General features: G+C 40.7%; 1 protein-coding gene across 2 annotated transcripts in view; it reads right to left on the reverse strand.

Annotated features, from left to right (window-relative positions):
• Nucleotides 1–8406: 8406 nt before the first annotated feature.
• The window catches only part of zufsp (zinc finger containing ubiquitin peptidase 1), a 75686-nt gene continuing 69103 nt past the window's right edge, over nucleotides 8407–14989 (reverse strand). Inside the window, exon 11 of one of the 2 annotated variants that reach the window (XM_073057444.1) lies at nucleotides 8407–9260. The gene's annotated coding sequence lies outside the window, so the exon portion shown is untranslated. Of the gene's footprint in view, nucleotides 9287–14989 lie in introns of both variants that reach the window. The other variant, XM_073057443.1, reaches the window with a different exon arrangement.

Here is a 14989-nt window from a genome sequence, read left to right on the forward strand (position 1 = left end):
TCTGGGGAAAATCTGAAAGGTGCATGAAAGATACATCCCAAAGATGAACTATTCTAAAGGGAGCATGAGGCAAACATGCCTGACAAAGGAAATCAAAGACATCATAAAAGCTAGAGAGGGCATAAAAACAGCAAAAATTAATGGAAAGGTCGCGGATTGAGAAGCTTTTAAAACCAACAGAAAGCAACTAAAACCCATCAAGCGAGAAGAGATGAAATATGGAAGTGAACTAGCCAATAATATAAGAGGACACAAAATGTTTTTTTTTACAGATATATAAGGAGTAAAAGAGAGATGATAATGTATAATGGACCATTGGAAAATGACACTGAAAAGGTAGAGTAATGGGGGACAAATAAATAGCAAAGGAACTTAATAAATATTGTGTGTCATTCGTCACTGTGGAAGACACTAGCAGAATGGCAGAAATGCAAGAGTGTCAGGGGCAGAAGTGAGTTTCATCACTATAGCCAAGGAGAAGGTGCCTGTGAAGCTGAAAGTTTGAAGATGGGTAAGTCACCTGGACCAGATGGACTATACCCCAGGGTAGCTGAAGAGATTATCGAGGCATTTGTAATGATCTTTCAAAAATCACTAGGTACTGAAATGGTTCCTGAGGACTGGAAAATTGCAAATGTCCCACCATTCCTTAAGAAGGGAGGGAGGCAGAAGAAATGAAATTATAGGTCAGTTACTCTGACTTCAGTGGTTGGAAAGCAGTTGGAGTCTATCATTAAGCTCATGGTTTTGGAGTACTTGGAGGCACATGATAAAAATGGCCAGAGTCAGCATGGATTTCTAAAAGAGAGGTCTTGCCTGACAAAGCTGTTGGAATTCTTTCAGGAAATAACAGGCTGGATAGACAAAGGAGAATTGGTGAATGTTGTTTATTTGGATTTTCAGAAAGCCTTTGACAAGTTGGCGCACATGAGGATGCTTAACAAAATAAGAGTAGTACAGAAAAGGTACTAAAATGGATAGATGATTGGCTAATTGGCAGGAGACAAAGATTGGGAAAAAGGGGGCTTTTCTGGTTTGCTGCCAGTGACTTGTGGTGTGCCTCAGGGGTCAGTATTGGAAGAACTTCTTTTCACATTGAATGTCAAAGATTTGGATGAAGAAATAAATGGCTTTGTGGCCAAGTTTGCAGATGATACAAAAATAGGTGGAAGGGCAGGTGCTGTTGAGGAAGCAGGGTGTGAATAAGGACTTGGATTGGGAGAATGGGTAAAGGAATGGCAGATGAAAGGTAGGGAAGTGCATGGTCATGTTCGTTGGCAGTTGGAATAAAGGCATGGACTATTTTGTAAAGGGTTATCTGTTAAGTTGCCGGTAAGCTGCTTAGGTGCAGGAGGGCAGGGCAGTAGCAGGTTCCTGTGTAGGACTCTAGTCTTTCCTGCACGGACAGAAAGTCACAGGGCAATAGCAGGTTCCTGTGTAGGACTCTAGTCTTTCCTGCACGGGCAGAAAGTCACGGGGCTGTAGCAGGTTCCTGTGTAGGACTCTAGTCTTTCCTGCACGGGCAGAAAGTCACGGGGCAGTAGCAGGTTCCTGTGTAGAACTCTAGTCTTTCCTGCACGGGCAGAAAGTCACGGGGCTGTAGCAGGTTCCTGTGTAGGACTCTAGTCTTTCCTGCATGGGCAGAAAGTCACGGGGCTGTAGCAGGTTCCTGTGTAGGACTCTAGTCTTTCCTGCACGGACAGAAAGTCACGGGGCAGTAGCAGGTTCCTGTGTAGGACTCTAGTCTTTCCTGGGCCTCCCTCAGGTCGGACAACATAGACCGGACTGTCCTTGTGCTTCCTCTTGGTTACAATGTGGACTTGCTCCTCCCAATAAGACCTGAGCTTCCCGGGTCCTCCTCTGTCCCTGAAGTTCTGGACTAATACTCTACACTCTGGCTGTAGTTCCACTCCATAAGTCTTCCGGTCATACTGCTTCTTTGCTCTATTTTGCTCCCTCTGAGCTGTCTGTGATGCCAGCCTGTATGCCTCTTCCATCCACCTTCTCCACTTACTGGCATATTCACTGTGAGAGGTGCTCTGGTCACTTGTTGTCAGGCCAAACATAACGTCCACAGGTAGCCAGGGGCTTCTACCATAGAGGAGGTAGTATGGGGTATATCCCGTCGCTTCACTGGGCGTACAGTTATACACATGTACGACCTTGGCCAAGGAGCTCTTCCAATCTGACTTGGCTTCCTCTGTCAAGTTTCTCAGCATGGAAAGGAGTGTTCGATTAAATCTCTCAACCTGACCGTTTCCAGCCGGGTGGTAAGGCGTTGTGCGTGAGCCTTGGATGCCACAGTATTCTTCCAGCTTGGAAAACAGCTTATTCTCAAACTCCTTGCCCTGATCATGATGCAACTTGGCCGGAAATCCAAATCTGAGCGCAAAGTCTCCAAAGATCTTTTCAGCGGCAGTTTTTGCTGACTTGTTGGTACATGCGTATGCCTGGGCAAAGCGCGTAAAGTGATCGATGACAACCAGGATATACTCATAACCTCCTTTACAGCTCCCCAGATGCAGATAATCTATTGAAACCACCTCAAAAGAATATGTGGTTACTACATTAACCAGTGGTGCTCTTGTTGGCTTGTTCGAACGCTTCTGCTTCAGGCAGCGACACACCTTGGTCACATAATGGTCCACATCTCTTTGCATATGAGGCCAATAGAATCGATCACGGATCAGGCTGAGTGTCAGCTCCACTCCGAGGAGTCCCATCTCCTCATGCAGCTCCTTGTATATCAGCTGATGGAATGTTTTAGGTAACACTAGTTGATCTCGAGCCGCTAGCTTTCTGTACAGAATGCCGCCTTTATTGAGATACAACTTGTTTCTCACCCTTACCAGAACAGAGGTGTCATCACGCCAGTCTCTTCCCCGTTGATGAGGCCACTGTCCTGTCATGACATCCTCTCGCACCTTGCCAATGACTGGATCATCCTCTTGTGCTTTCTTTAGGTTCTCGATGGAGATTTCTGCCACTGTGGAAGTTAGTCTTTCATGCTCTACATCAGTACATGCTGCAGTGATGGTGGCTGGACACAACCAGGGCTCATGTCCGTGTGATTTGAGTTGGAGTGCCTGTGTGACAGTTGTTCTTGTCTCTGGCTCCATTTCCTGTGAGCATGTGTGGATGTACTGCTCCATATCAAGTGGCATCCGTGACAAGCCATCCGCGTCTCCATTAACTTTCCCAGGCCGATACTTGGTTGAAAAATTAAAGTCGGCTAACTCCACAATCCACCGGTGTGGTGTGGCGTTCAGCTTCACTGTGGTCAACACATAGGTTAAGGGATTATTATCGGTGTAGACAGTGAATGAGGGTGCATAATATAGATACTCACGAAATCTTTCACAAATGGCCCACTTCATTGCTAAAAACTCTAACTTTCCAGAATGGAGGTGGTAATTCTTTTCTGGTGCAGTTAGTGTTCTCGACCCATAACCTATGACGACCAGCTTGCCTTGTTGTCTCTGGTACCGTACTGCAGATGCATCACAATGCAACACAAATGGCTTCTCAAAGTCGGGATTGCCTAGGGGTGGTGGACGCAGCAAGTACTCCAACAGCTGGCAGAACACTTCCTGGTGTTTTTTGGTCCAGGTGATCGGTTGGCTTGAGGGTAGCTGGTCTGACTCCTTGTGTTTCCCCCTATTCCTACTTACACTTGATCCTGGGGTCTTCTCGGTGGATAACTATGAAAATGGACAAGGGAGAGCCAGTGGATGTAGTGTACCTGGACTTCCAGAAAGCTTTTGATAAAGTCCCACATAGGAGATTAGTGGGCAAAATTAGGGCACATGGTATTGGGGGCAGAGTACTGACATGGATTGAAAATTGGCTGGCTGGGGGGACGTCACGTGATGACGTAGGATCGAGACGTGGAAAGCCAGCTCTCCCGTAAGAAAACTAATAAATTAATGTTTAAGTGAAGAAAAGTTAGTAAATATTTTCTAAAAACTACATCTAAACTACTCAGGATTTTCCTTAGATATGCCTCCTAAACAGACAAAGAAGAAAACTTCTACTTTGAAGATAGTACAAGCTGAGCCGGCCACCATGAAGAAGCCTCGGACTCAAGTGCATCTTACCTCTGGCGATACAGAACAGAAATCGGCGGCAACATCAACAGTCTCCAAGAAGGAACAACAGGAACTGCGCGTGCGCGCAGGAAAGGGCATGCACAAACATGAGCAATTTGAACTACAAATCCCAGCTACGATTGGAAGTGAAAATGAACCCGAGGTGGATTCGAATTCTCTGGAACATACAGATGAAGATGAGGAGGTAAAAGAAGAACAACAAGAAGAGGTTGGAGGTGGAAGATATTCTGGAGACATAAGAGAAGCTTTGGCGCAAATAATGCATGAATTAAAAGAATTAAAAACATTAAAAATAATAAAAGAAGATATTAAAAATATGAAGGATATGTTTGATAAAATGGTGAAAAAACAGGAGAAAATGGACAAGAAAGTTAAAAAGCTGGAAGAAATAACAGGAGACACTATTGAGAGAGTGAATAAAATGGAAGATAATATTCTTGCCTGGACATCAGAAAGAAAAGGACTGTTGGAAAAAATAGACGTGCTTGAAAATTTTAGTAGACGAAATAATATTAAAATTGTTGGTCTTAAAGAAGGGAAAGAGGATCCAATAAAATCTTTTCAAAAATGGATCCTGGAAAATTTGGAAATGGAAGAAGGAACCCAGTTGATTGAAATCGAAAGGGTCCACAGAGCCTTAAGATCAAAACCCACGACCAATCTTGATAAAATGCTTAAGATATCAAGATAAAGAAAAGATCCTGAAGGCGGCTGCTCATTGTGCCAGAAAGAAAATGAGCCATTGATGATAGAAGGGAAAGCAGTTCTTTTCTATCCTGATATAAGTTATGACCTTTTGAAGAGAAAGAAGGAATTTAACCCAGCGAAAAAAGTTTTATGGGAAAAAGGTTATAAATTTATATTGCACCACCCAGCAACACTGATAATTTTTTTGGATGATGGAAAAAGAAGATTTTTTACTGATCATTGGGATGCAGAGGAGTTTGCACAAGAACTCCCAAATATTTGCTAGACACAGTAAAGATTTAAAAGTGAAACAGATTAAAGGTGAAGACGGGGACATTGAAATGAGTTGATGGACATTAAGGACAGAGGAATATTTAAATATACTTTTAATTATATGATACAGGGGGAGAAAGGCAAAGATTTGAGAAATATTAATTGAGAGTAGTGATATTATTTTTTCTTATATATACTTTTTTCATGTTACGGGGAGCTGGGGGAACTTCGGATCGATCGCTACGGGATTCACATGTGTGATCATGGCGTTTGCCATGACCCGCACAACGGAGGGGGGTAATGGTGTGTTTATTTTCATTCACAACATTAGCAGGGATTTTTTTTCTCTTTATAATCTTTTTTTCTTTTATCTTTCTTTGCCTGGATGATCGGAGGGGAGACACATAGCAACATGGAGAATTTTAAAATAATTCCCCAAGATACTATGAGAGTTGAAATATTATATATTATTATAGACTGGAGTAACCCCGTTAAAAATAATGACTAATTTACTGAATTTTTTAAGTTTTAATGTTAATGGGCTTAATGGACCGGTGAAAAGAAAAAGAATTTTAACATACATTAAGAAAATGAAAATAGATATAGCTTTTATACAAGAAACACATTTAACAGAGATAGAACATCAGAAATTAAAGAGAGATTGGGTTGGAAATGTTATAGCAGCTTCATTTAATTCAAAAGCGAGGGGAGTTGCAATTTTGGTCAACAAAACTTTACCAATTAAAATACAAAATGTTTTAATTGATTCTGCGGGAAGATATGTAATTATACATTGTCAAATCTTTTCAGAACTATGGACTCTTATGAATATTTATGCACCAAATGAAAACGATGTAAAATTTATACAGGAGGCTTTTTTGAATTTGGCTGACGCACACGACAAAATATTAATAGGTGGAGACTTTAACTTTTGTCTAGACCCAGTTTTAGATAGGTCAACAAAGGTTGTTACAAAACCAAAAGTAGCAAAATTAACTTTATCATTGATGAAAGATTTAAATTTGATTGATATATGGAGAAGAATTAACCCAAGAGAAAGAGATTATTCATTTTATTCAAATAAACATAAAACTTATTCAAGGATAGATTTTTCCTTACTGTCAACGAATATTCAAGACAGAGTGAAAAATATGGAATATAAAGCAAGAATAGTGTCAGATCATTCCCCCTTGATAATGACAATGATAATGATGGATAAGGAGGAATCGATTTACAGATGGAGATTTAATTCAATATTATTAAAACGTCAAGATTTTTGTGATTTTATGAAAAAACAGATTCAGTTTTTTTTAGATACAAACTCACATTCAGTTGATGATAAATTTATATTATGGGAAGCGATGAAGGCATATTTGAGAGGCCAGATAATAAGTTATACTTCTAAAATTAAGAAGGAATATATGGTAGAACTAAACCAACTGGAAAAAGAGATTACAAAATTAGAAAAAGAATCACAAAGATATATGACAGAAGAAACACAAAGACAACTTGTTAATAAGAAGCTACAATATAATACACTTCAGACATACCGAACAGAAAAAGCAATTATGAGAACTAAACAGAGATAATATGAACTAGGTGAAAGATAACACAAGATTCTTGCTTGGCAGTTAAAAACAGACCAGGCTTCCAAAACGATAAATGCAATTAGAACAAGTGTAAATAAAATTACTTATAAACCTTTAGAAATCAATGAGACATTAAAAATTTTTTATTCTCAATTGTATCAATCAGAATCACAAAATGATATTGTTGAGATAGAAAGGTTTTTATCATAAATAACTCTCCCAAAATTGAATTCGGAAGAACAGAAGGGGTTAGATATGCCTTTTACATTAAAAGAGGTTGAAGAAGCTTTAGGATCACTTCAGAGTAATAAATCTCCAGGAGAAGATGGTTTTCCGCCTGAATTTTACAAAAAGTTTAAAGATTTATTAATTCCTCCTTTTATGGAGCTAATACACCAAGCGGAAAGAACGCATAAACTTCCAGAATCTTTTTTGACAGCTATTTTAATAGTATTGCCAAAAAAAGACAGAGATCTTTTAAAGCCAACATCATATAGACCTATTTCTTTGTTGAACACGGACTATAAAATAATAGCAAAGATTTTATCTAACAGATTATCTAAATACTTACCAAAATTAATACACATGGACCAAACAGGATTTATTAAAAATAGACAATTGGCAGATAATGTAACTCAGTTACTTAGCATAATTCATTTGGCACAAAAGAGGGAAGAAATGAGTGTAGCAGTTGCTTTGGATGCAGAAAAAGCATTTGATAGATTGGAATGGGATTTTTTATTTAAGGTATTGGGAAAATATGGATTAGGAGTATCTTTTATAAAATGGATTAAAACCTTAAATACTAACCCCAAAGCTAAAGTGGTGACAAATGGCCAAATTTCAACATCATTTCAGTTAACAAGGTCAACTAGACAAGGTTGTCCATTATCACCTGCTTTATTTGTGTTGGCGATAGAACCATTAGCTGAATTAATTAGAACTGACTCAGATATTATGGGTTTCAGAGTTAATCAGGAGGAATATAAGATTAACTTATTTGCTGATGATGTTCTGATTTATCTAACTAACCCATTACATTTGTTGCGTAAATTATCTTCTAGGTTGGAAGAATATGGGAAAATATCAGGGTGCAAAATAAATTGGGATAAAAGTGAAATTCTACCCCTTACTAAAGGAGATTATAGTCAATGTTGATTAATAACTCAATTTAAATGGCCAATAAATGGTATAAAGTATTTAGGTATAAGAGTTGATAATGATATAAAGAATTTATACAAATTAAATTATTTGCCATTATTGAAAAAAATTCAAGAGGATCTTGATAAATGGATGATGTTACCAATAACATTAATAGGTAGAGTCAATGCTGTAAAAATGAATATATTCCCTAGATTACAATATTTATTCCAAACATTACCAATACAATTACTGCAGAAATTTTTTCAAGAGTTAAGTAAATGTGTGCGGAAATTCCTTTGGAAAAGTAAGATGTCAAGAATATCGTTGGAAAAATTGACATGGAACTTTGACCTAGGAGGGTTACAATTACCAAATTTTAAGAATTATTACAAAGCAAATCAACTTACATTTATTGCATCTTTTTTGATGAAGATAAACCGGCATGGATTAGAATAGAATTAGACAAAATAGGACAAAATATACCAGAAGATTTTATATTGTTACGTACCCCGTAACTGGGTGTCTTACCAGCAAAGATAGAAGTGTCCGTTGGAGTCTGGTACTATTTTCAAAACAGTGTTTATTAGTAAAATATACAAATCAATATCAACAATGCAAATATACAGATAATACACGTTAGCAATACTAAACCTAAAAGTGTGGGTATAATAATAATCAATAATAAACAAGCTCTATCGATGGCTAGGGGATAAGGAATTATCATATGTGAGTATAAAGTTCCGTTCAGTTCATACAGGCTGAGGTAGTTGTTGGTCGATGTGTTGTGATTGTTGGAGAGAGAGAGAGAGAGAGAGAGCAAACAGTAACAGCTATTGTCTTGCAAACTTTCCTTTATGATCTTGATCCGTCGATGTGTTGTTGTGGCCATTCAGGTATGACCCCTCTGTCCTTTAGCTAGACCGTTCTTCTATGGTGGACTCGTCACCCAGGCAAGGGTGGACACACACACAAGCCCCCACCGGCCTCACTATAAACACTGTGAGTTAAAATTGACCGATCCTTCGTTTGGTCTCCGATGCCCCCACACTTTCTCGTGGGTTCCAGTACTTAAGCAGTGCTCACTAGTGTGTCTCTTGGTGCGTCTGAGGGGTGTCTCCCCAGACCTCACTTTTATCCCTACTCACGGGGTCTCAGGTGTCAATCAGTTTTGAATGGCTTAGTCCATCAAACCAGCCCGCTCCAGCTGTCCACTGAGGAATTTTAATGAACAGAATAGTACCAAGTAAACAGCCCTCTCCGGAGCCATAAGTCTTACAGGAGTCATAACATGGTCTCTCTCCCCCGGTGTTATCAGCAGCAGATGTTCCAGTCCCAGTATGTTTTTGTTCCATCTCTTTCTCTCTCATTAGCATCGTGGTAACAGTTACAGTTTGTGATTCTCCCAGGGGAGGGGGACATGGGCAACTCTGTACCCTTCTGCCCATCAGAGTTGTTCATCCTTCGTAACAATATATAAATGGGAATCTAAATGGATACGGGAAAAGAAAGAATCTCCTATACTAAAACATTTGATTAATTTATGGAATAAGATAAATGTTGATGATGAGATAAAGAAATCTTTATTAGCAAAGAGACCTTTAATTCAAAATAAACTTGTCCCTTTTACAATGGATAATCAACTTTTATATAACTGGTTTCACAAAGGGATTAGATATATAGGAGACTGTTTTGAAGGAGGTATATTAATGTCATTTGACCAATTAAAGAATAAATATAAAATATCAAATAACACTCTTTTCTGTTATTTCCAATTAAGGGCTTATTTAAGAGATAAACTGGGTCAAACAATGTTATTGCCGAAACCTAATGAAATAGAAACTTTAATTCATAAAGGAAAATTTTAAAAAATTATTTCTGGTATGTATAATTTGATTCAAAAACAGGCAATTAAACAAGGAATTCATGTCAAGATAAAAATGGGAAACTGATTTGAATATTAAAATTGATGAAACAAGTTGGTCAAGATTATGTCTTGACAGTATGACAAATACAATAAATGTTTAACTAAGATTAGTACAATATAACTTTTTACATCAAATATATATTACACCACAAAAAATAAATAGATTAAACTCAAATTTATCTGATCAACGTTTTTGATGTAATCAAGAAATTGGTACTTTTTTACACTCTACTTGGTCTTGTTCTAAAATTCAACCTTTTTGGACAAATTTAAGAGTTTTACTGGAACAAATTACTGGAATACAACTTCCACATAATCCAATATTATCTTTACTAGGCAATATTGAAGGGATAAAATCAAAATCCAAATTGAATAAATATCAGAAAGAATTCATAAAAATTGCATTGGCAGTAGCCAAAAAGGCTATTGCAGTTACCTGGAAATCGGATTCATACTTAAGTATAGATTGTTGGAAGAATGAAATTTTTAGCTGCATTCCACTTGAAAAAATTACTTATAATTTAAGAGATAAATATGAAATATTTCCAAAAATTTGGTGCACTTATTTACAAAAAATAAGATTAAATATATAGGTGCTTCGAAGATAAAATTATTGGTTATCTGTGGATAGAAATAAATATACATATTAAAGCTATTATGAACTCCATGGAGCATGTGGGGATCTTCCAATATCCAGGCATTCTTTCTTTCTTTCTTTCTTTCTTCTTTTTTTTCCTATAGGGACATGTTAGGGGGAGGGGTTAAGGGGAGGGGAGAAGGGTTGATAATTTTTTTTCTTTCTGTAACCTACTTGAAAATTCAATTAAAAAATTTAAAAAAAAAGAAAATTGGCTGGCTGACAGGAAACAAAGAGTAGCGATTAACAGGTCCCTTTCGGAATGGCAGGCTGTGACCAGTGGGGTACCGCAAGGTTCGGTGCTGGGACCGCAGCTGTTTACAATATACATTAATGATTTAGATGAAGGGATTAAAAGTAACATTCGCAAATTTGCTGATGACACAAAGCTGGGTGGCAGTGTGAAATGTCAGGAGGATTTTATGAGAATGCAGGGTGACTTGGACAGGTTGGATGAGTGGGCAAATGTATGGCAGATGCAGTTTAATGTGGATAAATGTGAGGTTATCCACTTTGGTGGCAAGAACAGGAAGGCAGATTACTATCTAAATGGAGTCAAGTTAGGAAAAGGGGAAGTACAACAAGATCTAGGTGTTCTTGTACATCAGTCAATGAAAGCAAGCATGCAGGTACAGCAGGCAGTGAAGAAAGCTAATGGCATGCTGGCTTTTATAACAAGAGGAATTGAGTATAGGAGCAAAGAGGTCCTTCTGCAGCTGTACAGGGCCTTGGTGAGACCCCACCTGGAGTATTGTGTGCAGGTTTGGTCTCCAAATTTGAGGAAGGATATTCTTTCTATTGAGGGAGTGCAGCGTAGGTTCACAAGGTTAATTCCCGGAATGGTGGGACTGTCATATGTTGAAAGATTGGAACGACTGGGCTTGTATACACTGGAATTTAGAAGGATGAGAGGGGATCTGATTGAGACATATAAGATTATTAAGGGATTGGACACGCTAGAGGCAGGAAGCATGTTCCCGCTGATGGGTGAGTCCAGAACTAGAGGCCACAGTTTAAGAATAAGGGGTAGGCCATTTAGAACAGAGATGCGGAAAAACTTTTTCACCCAGAGAGTGGTGGACATGTGGAATGCTCTGCCCCAGAAGGCAGTGGAGGCCAAGTCTCTGGATGCATTCAAGAGAGAGTTAGATAGAGCTCTTATAGATAGCGGGGTCAAGGGATATGGGGAGAGGGCAGGAACGGGGTTCTGATTGTGTATGATCAGCCATGATCACAGTGAATGGCGGTGCTGGCTAGAAGGGTCGAATGGCCTACTCCTGCACCTATTGTCTATTGTCTATTGATAACAGACTGTACAGCGGCTTGGCAATGCGTGAAAAGTTTGGAATATATGGGCGGTAGTACGATAGGAACCCCAGCATTTTCCTCAGGTCCCCCACTGTCTCGGGTTTGCGGTCTTTGAGTGATTGTACTGGTGCTATCTCAGCAGGATCCATGCAATAGCCATCTTTGGATACAATCTTTCCCAGGAATTTCACTTTGTCTTTAAACACTTCACACTTTTTAGCTGTCAGTTTTACCCCATGTGCTTGATAGCGACGTAACACCTCTCTCATATCCCGCAGGTGGTCTTCAAAAGACTGGCTGTGGACAAGATTGTCATCCAAATACAGCTGACAAGTTTCATCCCTCAAACCCATGAGGCACTCCTCCGTACTGCGCTGGAACTCTGCTGAGGCCGAGGACAGGCTGAAGGGGATCCTTACCCACTCGTATAAGCCCCAAGGTGTTATAAAGGCTGTAAGTGGTCTGCTACTCTCCGCAAGGAAACCCTGATGGTACGCCTTGCCCTGATCCAGGACCGGGAACCATACACTCCCACTCAGGCTGTTCAACATATCTTGCACTCGAGGGATGGGGTGACGGTCAGGGATGGATTTTTGGTTCAGCTCACGGTAATCCACGCATAGACGTAAACTCCCATCCTTCTTACGAACGCAGACTATTGGTGATGAGTACAGGGACCAGGATTTTTGAATCCATCCTCTATTCAGTAGGTCCTCCACATACTCCTTCACCTCCTTGTGGAGTGGTTTGGGAACAGAAGTGTAGGTGCGCCTTACAGGAGTTGTGTCGCTCAGTCTGATTTTTAACTGCAGAGATGGAATGCATCCCACATCACTCTCATCTTTTGAAAATGCAGCACACTCTTCTCGCAGCATCTGTCTCACCTGTTCCTGCTGGTCTGGAGTCAGGTGATCAACAGGGTCCCATGTCTCATGTTTGCATGTGTCCAGCTATCTGTGTTTCTCTTTGTGATTCTCAGGAGCGCTGACTGTGCTGGCAGTGTTTCCACTGGCATTGACTGGTCTTACATCTACTGGGTAAATCGCCTTAATTTGTGGTAGCTGGTCCAGCACTGTGCGAGGGGTGAGAGTAATGTCGTGGTTGCTGTCATTAGTGACGGGGATAGCCACCCTAGACCAATTTCCCTTCTGCAGACAGATGATGGTGTCAGCAATGTTCAACCCCTCTGGCCACTTTGGGATCACATCTGCTTCAAAAAGAACTTCCTGTTTTGCGGAAAGGGGCCCTGTCCTCACACCACACTGAACCTCCCTGGTCTGGCCTGCAAGAAACACCATCTTTAGTTTTCCATCTCCCACCACGCCCTCCTTGTCATCCTGGTCACTGCTCTGCACTACGTGGATCAACTCATTTGCCTTTTTGCAGTCGATGGAAAAAGCGTCTCTCACCGCAGCAGATGTAACTTCTGGATGCTGCCCCTTTCCATTCATCACCAGCCGCTCAATTACATTGTAGCCGATGATCAGTGGCTCTGCTACTCCTGGCTGATTAGAGACAAGCACCGACACAAGCAGCTCTGGCGTTGGGCCCCTATTTGATCCCAACTTGAACTTCAGCTCAGCCCATCCTGCAAAGGGGATGGGTGTCTGGTTTGCTGCTTTTGCCCACAAGTTTCTCGTTCTCACCCAGGAGCTCATCCGTGTTCCGTACCCCGATGTGTGGGAAACAGGGCTCTCTCCACTTTTCATTGATAATGGTGACCTGTGAGCCGGTATCCCATAGTGCTTGTGTTGCTACTCCCTCAAAGAAACAATCCACCATGCACTTCTTCCCGATGAGAGCTGTCAGCTTGGCTTGGTGACATAAAGAAAGATGACTGGCATAGGTAGCACCCACCATCTGTTGTTCAGCCTTCCCAATTTTCTCTAACTCCACCTCCAGCTGCCTGATTCTCTCGCAAAGAAGCTCAATCACCTTGTCATCTGGTCCAGCTGGGCTCGGAGCTGATGATTCTGGGATGGTGACAGGCCGGATTGTCACGTTGCCGTCAGATTTCCCTGCCAGCCTTCTTTGTCCTCTACAGCCTCGTGAGAGGTGCCCTGTCGGCCCGCACCTGAAACAGTGTTCACACTGGTCACCTGTTCCCTGCTCCTGACATGCTTTACATCCTCTCCTAACACTCATTCTTACTTGGCCGGTGGGTCCTTGAGAGTTAGCTATGCTTTTCCTTATTTCAGCCATTTCTTCTCTCAGCAGCCTGACTGTTTCATCAAGCTCTGTGTCTCTTGAACTAGCTACAACAGGTGCTTTACGGCTCTTAGGCTTCACAACTTCATCTGCATGCTCTAGAACCCACACTCTGGCTTCAGCCGCACCCTGGCTCTGCTGACTGCTCTGCATTTCTGTCTGTAATTCATTTACTTTTGGGACTCTGCTGCTTGTGTTCTTTCTTTGCTTGGACTGTCTTTCTGATTCAATACTAGCTGCTTCATTCATCCTGTCGATGAGTATTTCATTTGTCACTCTCTGATCGTCGAGATAAGGCTTAAGCTGGAACTTGATATGGTCGCTTGACAGCCCGGTACTAACTGGACCTCAAGAGTCTCTTCTGGATGAGCTCAGGACTATACTGCTCGTCTGACCCTACTTCTTTTGAAGCAAATAACAGCCTCTCTTTTAACTCAATTGTTCTGAAGAGGAAATTTTGGGGAGACTCACAACTGTCTTGTGTTATGTTTACCAGTTTGTGATATAGATCTATAGAGCTGTCCTCGGTGAAATATCCCTTTAAGATTGTCTTCAGTCGAGGAAGGGTAAGGTCACTTTTAATCTCCAGCATATCACGAATACTCAAACCTGGACTGATTGACTTGATCACCGCTTCCATGACCTCCACCTCACTGTATCCCCTACTCAGGCCTCTGTCAATCTGATGCATCAGGTTTGCATATGAGAGTTTGTCCTTCTGTCCCTTTTCCCTGATCTGACCCCAGATCTTGAATTCTCTCCTTATTGTCACTTCCGGGAGCCGGTTTGCGGCTGTAGGCAACACATTTTGTGGAGCTGAAGCTTGACTTGAAGATGCACTGTTCACTCTTTCATTCAGCCTCCTAACCTCATCCTGCACAGCTTGACTGTTTAGCTGGAGCTGTAAGTATTTTTCTGCCAAGCTCATTTCTTCAGCTGTTCTCTGGCTGGTTTGTGCTGTGTTGTCTGCTTTTTCACATTACCAGTGTTTCCGGTATTTCCTCTCATTTGCTCAACTGATTCCATCATTGTCCTTAGATAATACTTCACAACCTCCTCCCCTTCATCATTAAGTGCATTGTCCATAGATTCAGTAATTAGTCTAATTAAC

Source organism: Hemitrygon akajei, chromosome 9 (genome assembly GCF_048418815.1).
Source record: "Hemitrygon akajei chromosome 9, sHemAka1.3, whole genome shotgun sequence".
Classification (NCBI taxonomy): domain Eukaryota; kingdom Metazoa; phylum Chordata; class Chondrichthyes; order Myliobatiformes; family Dasyatidae; genus Hemitrygon; species Hemitrygon akajei.